Below are 13,159 nucleotides of genomic sequence, written 5' to 3'. Positions count from 1 at the left end.
TAGAAACTCTGTACAATTGTTGTTTAACAACATAAGCTTAGTAATCAATTAACCAATCACAAAATCTGTAATATTTAGATTTTTCTTATTCACATACATTCACCTAATCGAAAGTCTATGGTATGGGACGAAATGAGCTTAATATTTCATAGACCATGTTTATAGAGGGGGGGGGGGGGAATTGTGTTTTACACAATTTGTGGCAATATTCTTAGAACCCAACCTTTGATAATTTTTCGGGATATGTGTGTATATAATTTTATATACATTTTTCAGAAATGTTTGCTTGCTTTGTATACAATTTTATGTTATATTATAACTTTCATATCAGCATTGTTTTATATGTTTATATGTCATTTATTATTAAATGGCCATTTCACAATTTTATGTTAGTTTGATAACTTTCATATCAACATTGTATTATATGTTTTTCCGTCATTTATTATTAAATGGCCATTTCAATTTCAAAGTGTAGTTGTTATTCTTGAAAATTATCAAACAGAGAAAACTTCTTCAGACAAAGATACAACAAATTGAAATGTTGACATAAAACTTAATTTATTGCAAAATAAATGTTTTTATGGTCACTTACAAGCTTGATGGTGGGTTTCATTAGGTCTTTAGTCATAGGTCGAAATATATTGGGTTCGAAAAAGCCGTACTAGTAAGTACACTAAGGTTATCGTTATGAGTAAGTACAATGTGATAATTGATGCTGATTAAGTCCGCCATTTTAGAAGAAGAAATAATTCATAACAATTTTCAATAACCCACCATCCCACCCACATTCAGTATTCAATTTTTGACAAGCTTATAAACATCAATAAGGTTTTGTGTTTGTTTATAATTTTATATACAAATGATTTTTCTTTTCACTTCAAGATATGTGTGTATATTAATTTCATACACAGTTTTAGGCAATATTCTTAGGTTGGGCAATATTCTTAGAACCCAACCTTTGATAATTTTTCGGGATATGTGTGTATATAATTTTATATACATTTTTCAGAAATGTTTGCTTGCTTTGTATACAATTTTATGTTATATTATAACTTTCATATCAGCATTGTTTTATATGTTTATATGTCATTTATTATTAAATGGCCATTTCACAATTTTATGTTAGTTTGATAACTTTCATATCAACATTGTATTATATGTTTTTCCGTCATTTATTATTAAATGGCCATTTCAATTTCAAAGTGTAGTTGTTATTCTTGAAAATTATCAAACAGAGAAAACTTTTTCAGACAAAGATACAACAAATTGAAATGTTGACATAAAATTCATTATCATATATTTATTTATTATTTTGAGTTGTAAGTAAATGATAAGGAGTCCTAAAAACACACAATAAAAACCCTGCCCCCCCCCCCCCAAAAAAAAATCGATTAGCTGTCAATTCAGTAAGTCACGTTATGTTAGTAAATTAAGAGTTATGATATTCCGAAATATTTAAGGAAACATAATTGAGAATCGTAAAATATAGCTTTAGATGTATTATCATGCTGAACATTATTCCTTAGAAACAATCAATGGAGAAATTATAGACAGACCCAAACATTTTTGTCTATTTATGTAACATTTATAAATAGAATGTCAGTTATTAACACGTTAATCAATTCATGCACATAGTTAGGCACATGAAGGGTAAAGTTTCACTATTATTTTACATGACATTGTTTAGAAGTTAATTCAGAATATTTCACATGGAAGTGGCGACAAAAATCATACGGAGAAGGGTTGCAGTTGATATCACACAAAATCATTCACGTCCGATATTTTTAACTGAAAAAAAAATCAGCGGTGCACGATGTAAATAATGTATAGTCTGTAACCAGACGCACTGTTGCTATTTATAGATGAAATGTGATTCCTAAACTCCACCCATCGTATAGTAAACAACAGTCTATAGGCTGGAGACGTTCCAACGGGGACAAATAACGTTAAACATTAAGTAAGTTAGTTTTTATTAAGTGACATTTTTACAATTAAGAACTCTTTCTTTGTGGTTGTTAATTGTTCAAATTTCACCCAAATAAACTCTAACGTTTACGTAGAACAAAATATCAAGGAGGGCACACCTGTCCCGCACAGACCAATTAGGAGAATGACATAACTACGCTACATAAATAAGCGCTACAATTAATGCTCGTGGATTGTAACAAAAGTAATATTTATATGTGAAATGTCAAAATGTCTAGACATAACAAGTTTGCTGTATCAACGACTTGAATATTACAACACGCACATGTCTAACATTGTATCAATAAAACAAGAACGTGTTTGTTTAACACAAATGCCCCCGGCTCAGATTCTTGTCAGTAGCAATATTTCAAAAAATGTTTACCCATTCACTCAGTTATGGACAGAAAAATTGCCAAAAAATTGTAAACAAAAGTTATATAACTTGACAAAGTCATGGCATTTTGTAATTGTGAAAAATATAAGTTGCCAAGTCATTGCTCTGACTTGTGAAGTTGAAGAATATTCAACTTCATGCAAGTTATCTTCCTACCAAATATGAAATACATCTGTCATTAAATAAAGGCTATATGGGCAAAAGTGTAAAAATCTATTTTGAGCACTGGTTACCTTGACCAAACTGACCCCTCACTCTATCCAAAAGAAGAATACCATGTAAATTATCTTCCTACCAAATATGAAATACATCTGTCAATAAATAAAGGCTGAATGGGCAAAAGTGTAAAAATCTATTTTTAGCACTGGTGACCTTGACCAAACTGACCCCTTATTCCATCCAAAGGAAGAATACCATGCAAGTTATCTTCCTACCAAATATGAAATACATTTGTCAATAAAAAAGCTGTATGGGCAAAAGTGTAAAAATCTATTTTTAACACAAGTGACCTTGACCCACTGATCCCTACCCCAATCAAAAGGATGAATACCATGCAAGTTATCTTCCTACCAAATATAAAATATATCTGTCACTTAATAAAGGCTGTATGAGCAAATGTGTAAAAATCTATTTTTAGCACTGGTGACCTTGACCCAACTGACCACTAACTCCATCAAAGTTTATGTTTCTATCAATTATAAATAACATCTGTCTATAGAATAAGTTCAATACACCTGTAAAAATGTAAAAATCTATTTTTAACATTGGTGACCTTGACATTGGTAACATTGACCTTGACCCAAATGACCCCTTACTGCACCAAAAGGAGGACCTCCCTTGGCATGTTTGTATTAAACTAAGACTTCAACTTAAAAATAAAGGCTGTATGAGCAAAAATGTTAATATTTATTTTTTAAACCAGTGACCTTGACCTTGACCTTAGAGACCGCTTACTCCACAAAAAATTAGAGGACCATCAAAGGCATCCACCTACTTAATATGAAAGATATCATTAAAGAAATTAAGCAATAAGGAGAAATTTAAGATAAATCCAACTTGCCGAAATAGGTTAACCAGACAAGGCCCTATTTTCAAAGTGAAAAAAGGGAAATAACTGGAAAATATGGATGACACAGTTATATAACTTGGCAATATCATGTACTTTGTATTGATAAGTAAGTGTGGAAATTATAAAGCCATTAGTATAGATAGAACTTAAGATATTAACAACTTGCCGTTTTAGATTAACCATTATGATTCATTTTCTAAGTGCTGAAAAGGGCAATAACTTGGTAAATATGAAAGCCAGAGTTATGTAACTTGCCCAGATCATGTACTTTGTATTGATTAGTAAGTGTGCAAACTTAGAAGCCATTGGTACAAGTAGAACGTAAGAAAAATCCAACTTGCCGTTCTAGGTTAACCTCGCACGGACAGACGGACAGACGGTTCAATTACTATATGCTCGGGGACAAAAAAAATGCCCGAAAGACTGGTTTTTCATGAGATAGAGTAAACCTCGGAATTAGGGAATAATTACTGTACGTTATGATTTATGATATAAATAAAATGATATGATGAAAAGCATTTACAACATAGATTTATTAAATAAATGTCAAACAACAGCAACAAAACACGAATTTGTTTTTTTTATTTTTCGAAATGTACAAGTGAATCTATAGTATTTTATATAGTGAAAGTATATGTTATTGCTCACAACGATATTTATGCAAAGATTGCACGCCTTGTTTCGAACTATTAACGCTTTGTTAAAATACTACAACATGCCCAATTATAGTAATATGCTTCATACGCACATATAACGTTTTTTGTTACATATAAAAAATATTTAAAAAAATTACATTTGTCGAATCACTTCAAAACTACCCAAAGATAAAATTAAAAACATTAGGCTGACTTTTTCTTTCTTGAAGTTAATTGATTAAGTTACGAAACTTTGATTAAGTTGTTAAACTTTTGCCACTGGTTCTTGTGGCTGGGTCATATGGGGGTTGCGTTCATTGAACGCCGCGTTTCCTTGTTGATCTTGTTTATCATATTTCCCTTTTTCATCCATTTGACGGCAGTTTTGTATTGCTTCAATGAATGCTTGATTTTCTACTTCACATGGCACATTAAGACATAAACAGATAATCAATTTTTTAGGTTAAGACAAGATTCATTTAAGCATTATGTACATGATATTATTACACATGAAGTGAAGCATAACATAACACAAACATGAGCACACAAACCATGACATGCACACTAACACCAGGGGAAACACTAAATGGTAGACCCTCATTTCAATTGCGGTCTCGAAGTGTTGGTGGCATGACCTAGAGAGACTAGTGCTTAATAAAAATGCTATTCTTTTGCATTTAAATGTCAAGAGCATTTCACGATAACATGTTTAATCATTTTAGATCTGAAAATGTAATTTAATGATATGTTGGCTCCAATTCAAGACAACAAAAAAGCGTTCTTAAAATAAAACCCACATTCATTTACTTTTAAAACAACAAGTTGTGAATTGACGGGTCAGTTCAACGAAAAGCATGGTATATGTAAGTGTTTTAGAAGGAACTAGATAGGTTATATAAACATTGGATGTCAAAAAATTGTTACTGCGTTAAACGACGGGATTGAACTTGATAATTATAGTGAAGTTCCATTTCCAATTGTCGCCCTGTGTATTAGCGACCTTTGTATTAATCTTTCTGAATACCTTAACCCTTTAATAAATAATAAAAAATGGTCTAAAAAATTAAGAAGCAGGTTGCAACATCAGAACTTCATAGCCAGTGGAAAGTCAGTACAATTAATGAGTTGAAATGTCAGATAAAAGATATGCATTGATTTTAATATATTAAGCTTATGTTTGATAACAATTACAATATTGCACGGCATTACTAAATAAACAAATCATAGAATTCAATGCCATTTCTATGGACAATAGAATTACTTCCCAACTGGATATAAAACCGTTGGAAAACGGCGGGTTACATGTATCGGTGTAGATTGACATTGAAGACGAATTCCACTTCGTTTTAACATGTAAATTATATAGAGACATCAGAAAGAAGTATATAAGTGACTATTATTGTAATCATGCAGGTGTTTATAAGTTCATTGAACTTTTAAATTCGACCAATAAAAATGTGCTTATCAAGCTAGCATTATATATTCTTAAGGCTTTTAAAATCAGACAATCATTTTTTAGAGAGATCAATTAGTGTTCGACATGTGTACTTTTCAACATAATAGTAATAGATGACGTATTTACCAAGATTTCTGTTTTTGTTAAAAAGTATATGAATTCTCGCTGTTTATTATTGTGTGTAGCCGTTGTGTTTTGTGTATAATGTTTGTGTTTTTCTATTTCTGTAAATATGATTATAATTATTACGCATGCTACAAACATGTGTCATATTGTATGTAAATGTCGATGAGCTGTTAATGTGCTTAAGACTAATAAAATAAATGTTATGTTATGTGTCATCAAATAAAAGTATAACAGCAGAAATAGTTAAGAAACAACATATGTTGAAGATTACTTACATGTACTTGATGAATTTTAACATTTGACAAAATGATTGTAACCTATCAAATATAAAAAATACATGCCATTTCAAAGTTCGAACAATCAACAGAATGATACAAGGTATATCAAAAAACAATTTTAATAGTCACGAATGGATAAAAGTTAATATGCTTTGCTTCACCTTTACCATCTAAAAAGGTTGTTTTATATGAAATGTTTATGTATTGCATATAAATTCACTGCATTTAGTTATGCTAGAAATGTATTTTTACTATATGCTGATGCGTAAACTGATATATTTTGGCTCAAAACTACATTGAATAAAAATACACATTAAAATTGCTTTATTGAGTAACAAAGACCACGTCGGCCTCAGATCAACAGGGCTGAATAACTACAGTGACCTCCGCCATAAGCAGGGACAAGGAACTCAAAAAGGGGAGCCGTCGGCTTGTGGTTAAGGTGTCTGCAACTCAATCCTGGGAACATAGGTTCGACCCCTAACCGGGTCACGACCATCTTTCTTCATAAGTCACCAGTACTGGTTGGTTCCAGGAAGCGGACTCGAAAGTGTTTAATATAAGTTGCAAGAAATTGTTTCGCAATCGAGCTTAAATAAATATATTTAAACCAAGGAACTGAAAATTAATAGCACCAAGTGCCAATTGTTGGGACAGCACTTTTATATTCATATTTAATCTCAATTTCTTACATTTTTCTTGTCCTATAGAATCAATTTATTACATTTTTTTACAGGCATTAAGTTTTCTACATACCTTAATTTTATATAAAATACACAAAAACTACATCGCTTTGTGATCTCAATATTCTGTTCATTTGAGAACTTGATTTTGCATCCAGAAATACTTAATAACAATGAATGTTACTCTTAGGCGTTGTAAAACCTTATAAAAGATTTCCCGAACGTGGTACAGTGAGATTTTTATAAAGAGATTATCAAAATTGTCAAATCGATTAGACTTTGTTGTAACGATAAGCGCTGTGTTCACGATTCTTTTTAATTCAATTAAACAAGTAGAAATATTATGATAAGTATCTTGAACAGACATCTGTTTAATTTTGTTTACGTTATTTTAAAATTTGATGTTTTCGCTCTAATTTCAGAAAAGTGAGAAATCGTTCAAAAAAACTTTTACAGATCAATGTTTGTAATAACCAATTTAGATTTTTTTGATATGGTATTGCTTTTTGCATCTATAAGACACTTGACATTAAATAAACTAACTAAAATGGCCAGACTAAAATAAAATTTAGGGACACAAAACAAGTTTATGATTAATTATAAGTAAATAATTTCAAAGGTTTAAATGTCATTTTTGATTTTATTTATTAATTTCTAAGCTGATTAAATGAGAACAGTGGTGACGGAACTGTAACTTGTCAGTACTCGTTACTCGTTTCAATTGATGTCATTCGTCAATTTGTAGACGTCGAGGGATTTCTATTTGCACCGCAATGTCTCTGTTAACCTTGATAAATTATTGGCAATTACTATAATTGCATTTTATAACCATATCTCAACGGCGTTTTTTTCACATGTGCGCCAAGATTTTGCAAAAACTCTAAGAATTAAAAAAACGCTGACATGCGTGACATGTATTCTCTTTAACTGTGCTTTTTGTTTAGATAATTACTTAAACTTAAAAAAAATGTATTTCTTCAAAATAGTTGAATATTGAGTTTAAATCACAAAACGAAACCAATTTATGTGAAACATCAAACAATCAATGTTTGGTATTGTATTTTCTTACTCTTGATATCTATTTTTCTTAGCATTTATATCTTGTTCGTGTTGAAAAATATATCATCACATTAATTTTGCAATGTAATTACCAAAGTTTGAAATTTCAAAAACGAACTCTTTTAACTAGTATAAATGTTAATATGTAAAATTGTAGCATTTATTGAGACTCAATTCAATAATATATGTTGGTTTAAACATATTGTTATTATGTTGATAATATATACACATTAAAGCAGAAAGGAATTGGACTGAGAGCTGCAATAGCTGATAGTCGTTCTATTCTTTAACAAAAGCTACAAATAAAAAAATGGCTTATTATAAATTTTATGTATGCCCTATAGAGTGCAAAAATAAAGAAAAACTATGTACATATATGCAAGTAATTGACAGAAAATATCTGAGAGAAAGATAGAATAGTTGAGGAGTATGCAGGTACTTCTATATAAAATAAATTATTTCAGACATTTTCGTACAATATATGTTAATAGGTAGTTATGTGTACACATGATGTATGACAAGTTACATTTAAATATATTTTACACAAAAGCGACTGATAAAGTGTCCAATGAAAAATGTCTGTTTTTTTCCTGTCAGATCTTAATTCAGTAAAACCATGTCTTCATTGTATGATTAAATCAAATCTTCATATCAAAGGTATCATTCACAATAGAAACAATATTTGACAGTCGGTTTTTTTATCATTCAATTGAAACACACGGATCTTTATTGTATAGCGACAGGCAACTGTCAAACAACAATAATTGAAATCTTTTATAATTATATTGCGTTTATACTTTAAGACTTTGCAACATGATGTGCAAAGAAACTCTTACAATTCTCATATATACAAATTCTAACATATCTTGATAAATAAAACAAGGGTGCTGTTTTTCCGGCAAACTTCATTGTCATTTGGGATGGGAAGACAGGTGATGTTACATACAAGATAATCTCTTTTGTAAGTAGTTTTAAGAAGACATTCTAGAGTTGATAACGAAACGTAACATCATTTTCATAACATAACATAATATAACCAAACATAACATAAGTGTATTAATTCATCGTATGCCAACAGCATATTAATTAAGCAATAAGATTTAACATGCATGCTTAAAGTATAAGAGCATATACAAGAAATGAGAAATGAATGTTTTGAAGATAAATACATTGTACAGAGCCTACATATATGTTATAGATTTGAGAGGTTCAACTTTGATATTTCTAACTATTATTAATTAAGCAGTAAACATCCCAAGTGTGTACTTTTGGGGAAAAAGACTTTATGGTCGGTTTGGTATATTTTACTTATTTACGTATTACTTGCAATTTTTGAACATTATCAATTTTGGAAAGACATCTACGTACATCTATCTTTCATCACAGTAAAATCTTCCTGACCAAAACTCCATAGCCAAAGGTTTTTATGTTTGTCTAGTAAACTCTCAAGGTCGTTCAGGTTATGTAAATAGGTCATATTAAAAGTTGCCATGGTCTATATGGATAATTCCGAGTGTAAATTGATAATTGATTATTCAAGACATTCGAAATGGAATATGAAACAGAAAATAATATTATAGCAAAGTGTTGACTTGATTTTACCTCTATCACCGTTCATTTATACCTGGAAAAACATGATTGCACTTAAAATATTTTATAACTTCTTTTTATCTTCATTTTTATTGTTTTAATTATATGCATCGTGTTCCAAGAATGTCAGTTTACTTATCGAGATATAAATACCAGATGATCTTATAGTATCAGTATATTTTTTTTATTTTTTTTAGGGTAAAGAATTATGACATCTTTTCATGTTATAATCTATTTTGTTTATACTGAAATGTTTGCATATCTACATAAAAAATTAAATGAAATAAAAGAATCAATACATAAACGTTAGAATTAAAAATATATCATTAACGTAAAGTCAAACATAGTGTTAATGTAATGTCTCTACAAACGTTCCCTATTAACACAATAATTTCTTTCAGCATTCAAAGCCATTCAAAGCCATACAAGCCTTCAATGTTTTACTTCGCATACGCATAGGAAATTTTAATTTCACTTGTATTTATATTTAATAAAAACTGTGATATGATAAGCTTAACAAAGGAAAAACTAGGCACACAAAGCTTTTCACGGCATATAACTTAAAGCACAGGATTTCAGCCACGCAAAAGCAATCATAGTATTTTCCATTAGCTTCCCTTTTCAACTGTGATTTCAATTGCATTGTTTACACATACATATTGCTCATTTCCAAAGAAAGTATATTCTTTGTTCTTCAAAAGTGACACATATCTGTTTACAAAATCACATTTTTATGCTAAAATGTCATATTGACTATCTTAGAAGGAGTATTTTATAATATTTCGTTCTTGTTCTTTTTTAATTTAAAGACATTTTAAGAAGGTCTCTATTCTAACTAGTTCAACATCATCTGTTCGACAAAACCTAATGCAAAAGTAATTTGCTCTACTTGATCAAATACGTAGATAAGTCCCTTTGAGGAACACAAATTGAATGTTACCATGCTGTTGTAGACATTTTGCATCTAACAGATAAAAGCCTAGAAGGAGGTACCAAAGATATTTAAGTTTGTGACATGCAATCGAAATGCAGTCTCTGCTGTTATAACAACTCTAACAATAATGAGTTTTTTGGCTTTGTTTTGATTTTACGTCACGTTCTTTGCTCTATCTTCTTGTCATAACCTTTATGTTTTAACATTTCTGCTTTTAGTTCTTTTTATAAATTTGATAATAATGTATTCAAGTGATTTCGTGTAATGTATAAAACATCAAAACATATATTGGGAGGTAAACATTGAGTATATGTTAAGTATATTAAACAATATCCTCATTAAATTACCGATGTTTATACATTGTACTTAATGAATACGATAAACAATCACGTCGAAAATAAAAGAAAGATTATAAATTAAACTTGAAAATGTTATTGAATTTACAACACAGCAGTTAAATTAATCTTTTCGTTATCTTCTTCTTTTATATAAAAGTATCAAGGCTTTAAATTTTACTTCGCATTTGTAATAAAGTCATGCTAATTTTGAACACTAAGCCTAGTATATCTTTGCAAATTTATTCGAGAGAGGATTGAAGCAAATTTCATAACGTTAACCTAATATGATATCTATAAAGATCCGATAATGTTAGTAGAATTTCAATAAATGCCTGTCAATCGATAAAATTTCACCCTTTTCCCCTTGAATTGAATTAATAATGACATGAAAACCTGGTTAAATTTCCATTTTTTCCACGAGTTTTACGTGTTTATTTTTCCTCGCCCAAACTAAAGTGCTTGAAAGCAATCAATTTAACATTTGAAAAATTTTTTCTGAATAAATGTTTATTACGTTGTTATACGAAAGGAATCAGCACACAATTCTCCCGGGAAACTACAAAACTTGCAAAAGTTTTAATATCAATACAACGATATTGCCTGCTTTTAAATTTTCTTTTGAAACGCATTGTAAATTTTTCCGGGGGTAGTGACCTCCTCATTCTTTCATCTTTCTATTGTATAAAGTTTTGCCTTACGGACACATGCATTCTTTTATGAAGGGACAATACACCGCTTTTCATGGAACGGTAGTAAGTGTAACATTAGAGGTTCTCTGGTATCCGTTGTGTGAACACAACTGTTGATGTTTTTTTAAGTTCAAATTTTACCATTTGACAATTAAATTTAAAATTATTTCATTGTGCCTATTTCGGTGCTAAGGGGGGGGGGGGCAGTAGCTACATTTAGTACTTTCCAGTACCGTCCATGAACAGGCTAAGTCGACCGAACATGCAGCATTTTCAATTTGGTAGTTTTGGGCGGCCTTTAGGGATTCTTTAAAATCTAGATACATTAATAATATACATGTATTATGTGACAAACATTAAGGACAAAACATCTTTGCTATTTACTTATCGTATCATATCTGGTTTCTATCTTTTCTTGAAATCAAATAAAATATTTTGCCGCAACAAAATCAGGCCAATGAATCTGCCGAAGTAATGATGAAAGAATAAAAAAAATGTACAAACAGTTATTATGTTTTGTAGGAAAAAATCTATTATGAACAATATACGCTTCTATTGCGAACGATATTAGATCAAACAATGAATGATATTGATGTTATTTTATACCTAAGATGAAATACAATTTATATTACAAACCCCTTTTACCGAAGCTGTGAACATTCACCTTGAAGTTCAATAAATAACGGAATTATTGCAGAAAATATTAAATGCATAGTTATCATCTAAAATCTTTCAAAAATATGACATCTACAAAAGGCTTTATCTGCTGGAAAAAAAAATCCGGAAAAGACGGCTTTATTAACAACAATTGAATTTCATGATCACAATATCTCAAAAGGAATCAGTATTTTACCAGTCGAATTGATGAGCAATTCTTTGATCCATAATGAATATCCTTTTCAATGCAATAATGCGATTATTCTTATTAGATCGAACAGTGCTTGGAGGCTAATTTTTCAATGCGATTGATTAGATTAGTATTCGTTGTAATAACCATGGTTGATTTGAGCATTTCCTTTAACGACACATTAATATCTTTTCTTCTTTTTGCAAGACATTACAGTCAAATCAGCTTTTGAATTGAGAACCTTAAACTTTTAATCTGTCATAATCAATAACAATTATGGACGTGTTTCATCTTTTTGTTACTTTAGTATGGTTTGAAACAAGACTACAAGAATAAAGTATGGTTGCTTATCGTTTAGTATAAGATACGTAGAATTTCTAGGGAGATTTAAAATCTTAAATCTTAAATTGTTTTACATAGTAAATAATTGAAACATTTAATACTTTAATATTGTACTTACCAGGTTGAGTAGCATAACATTTTTGAATTGCCTTTTCAACATTATCATCTCGCGAAACAAAATTGGGGGAGGGATAGGTAGGGGTGATATAGCCTTGGCGTTATTCGTCAAGCTACTCGTCAAGCTACTCGTCGTTCATCTGTCTGTATGTTCGCTAAATTGTCAGTTGAACTTTTTTTGCAACATATCACTTAATTAGCGTGTTGTAAAACTAATAAACTTAAAACCACTGATATGGCTACTGTCTTTCATTAAAGCAGAACTGCAGTGCTGAGAAACTGTTACTTCTCACTTGTGCTGCTTTCACTGCACTTGAATGTTAAAGCTACAGTATAGTTTTGTTTTATTGATTGTTTATTAATTACTATTTAAATATAATGTATATCAAAAGGATGTCCTTTTGCCCGACACTGCTCAAATTTGTAGACCTTGTAGGTTGATAAAAAATTCGACGAACTTGCTGGTTCAATCAAGTTTCATGATGCGCAGATTGAAGCAATCTATAGTGATACACAAGTAATACTATTTATTGTAGATCTTTTAGAATGAAATTTAAGCAAATAAAAATGTTAAAAATGGTAGTAGGTTGCGATGCAGATAAATTCAATACAAAAATAGTTTTGACAAAGTTTA

The sequence above is a fragment of the Ruditapes philippinarum genome, unplaced genomic scaffold, assembly GCF_026571515.1.
Source record: "Ruditapes philippinarum isolate M1 unplaced genomic scaffold, ASM2657151v2 ctg688_1_1_1_1, whole genome shotgun sequence".
NCBI lineage: Eukaryota > Metazoa > Mollusca > Bivalvia > Venerida > Veneridae > Ruditapes > Ruditapes philippinarum.
Note: the sequence above shows the minus strand (reverse complement) of the source record.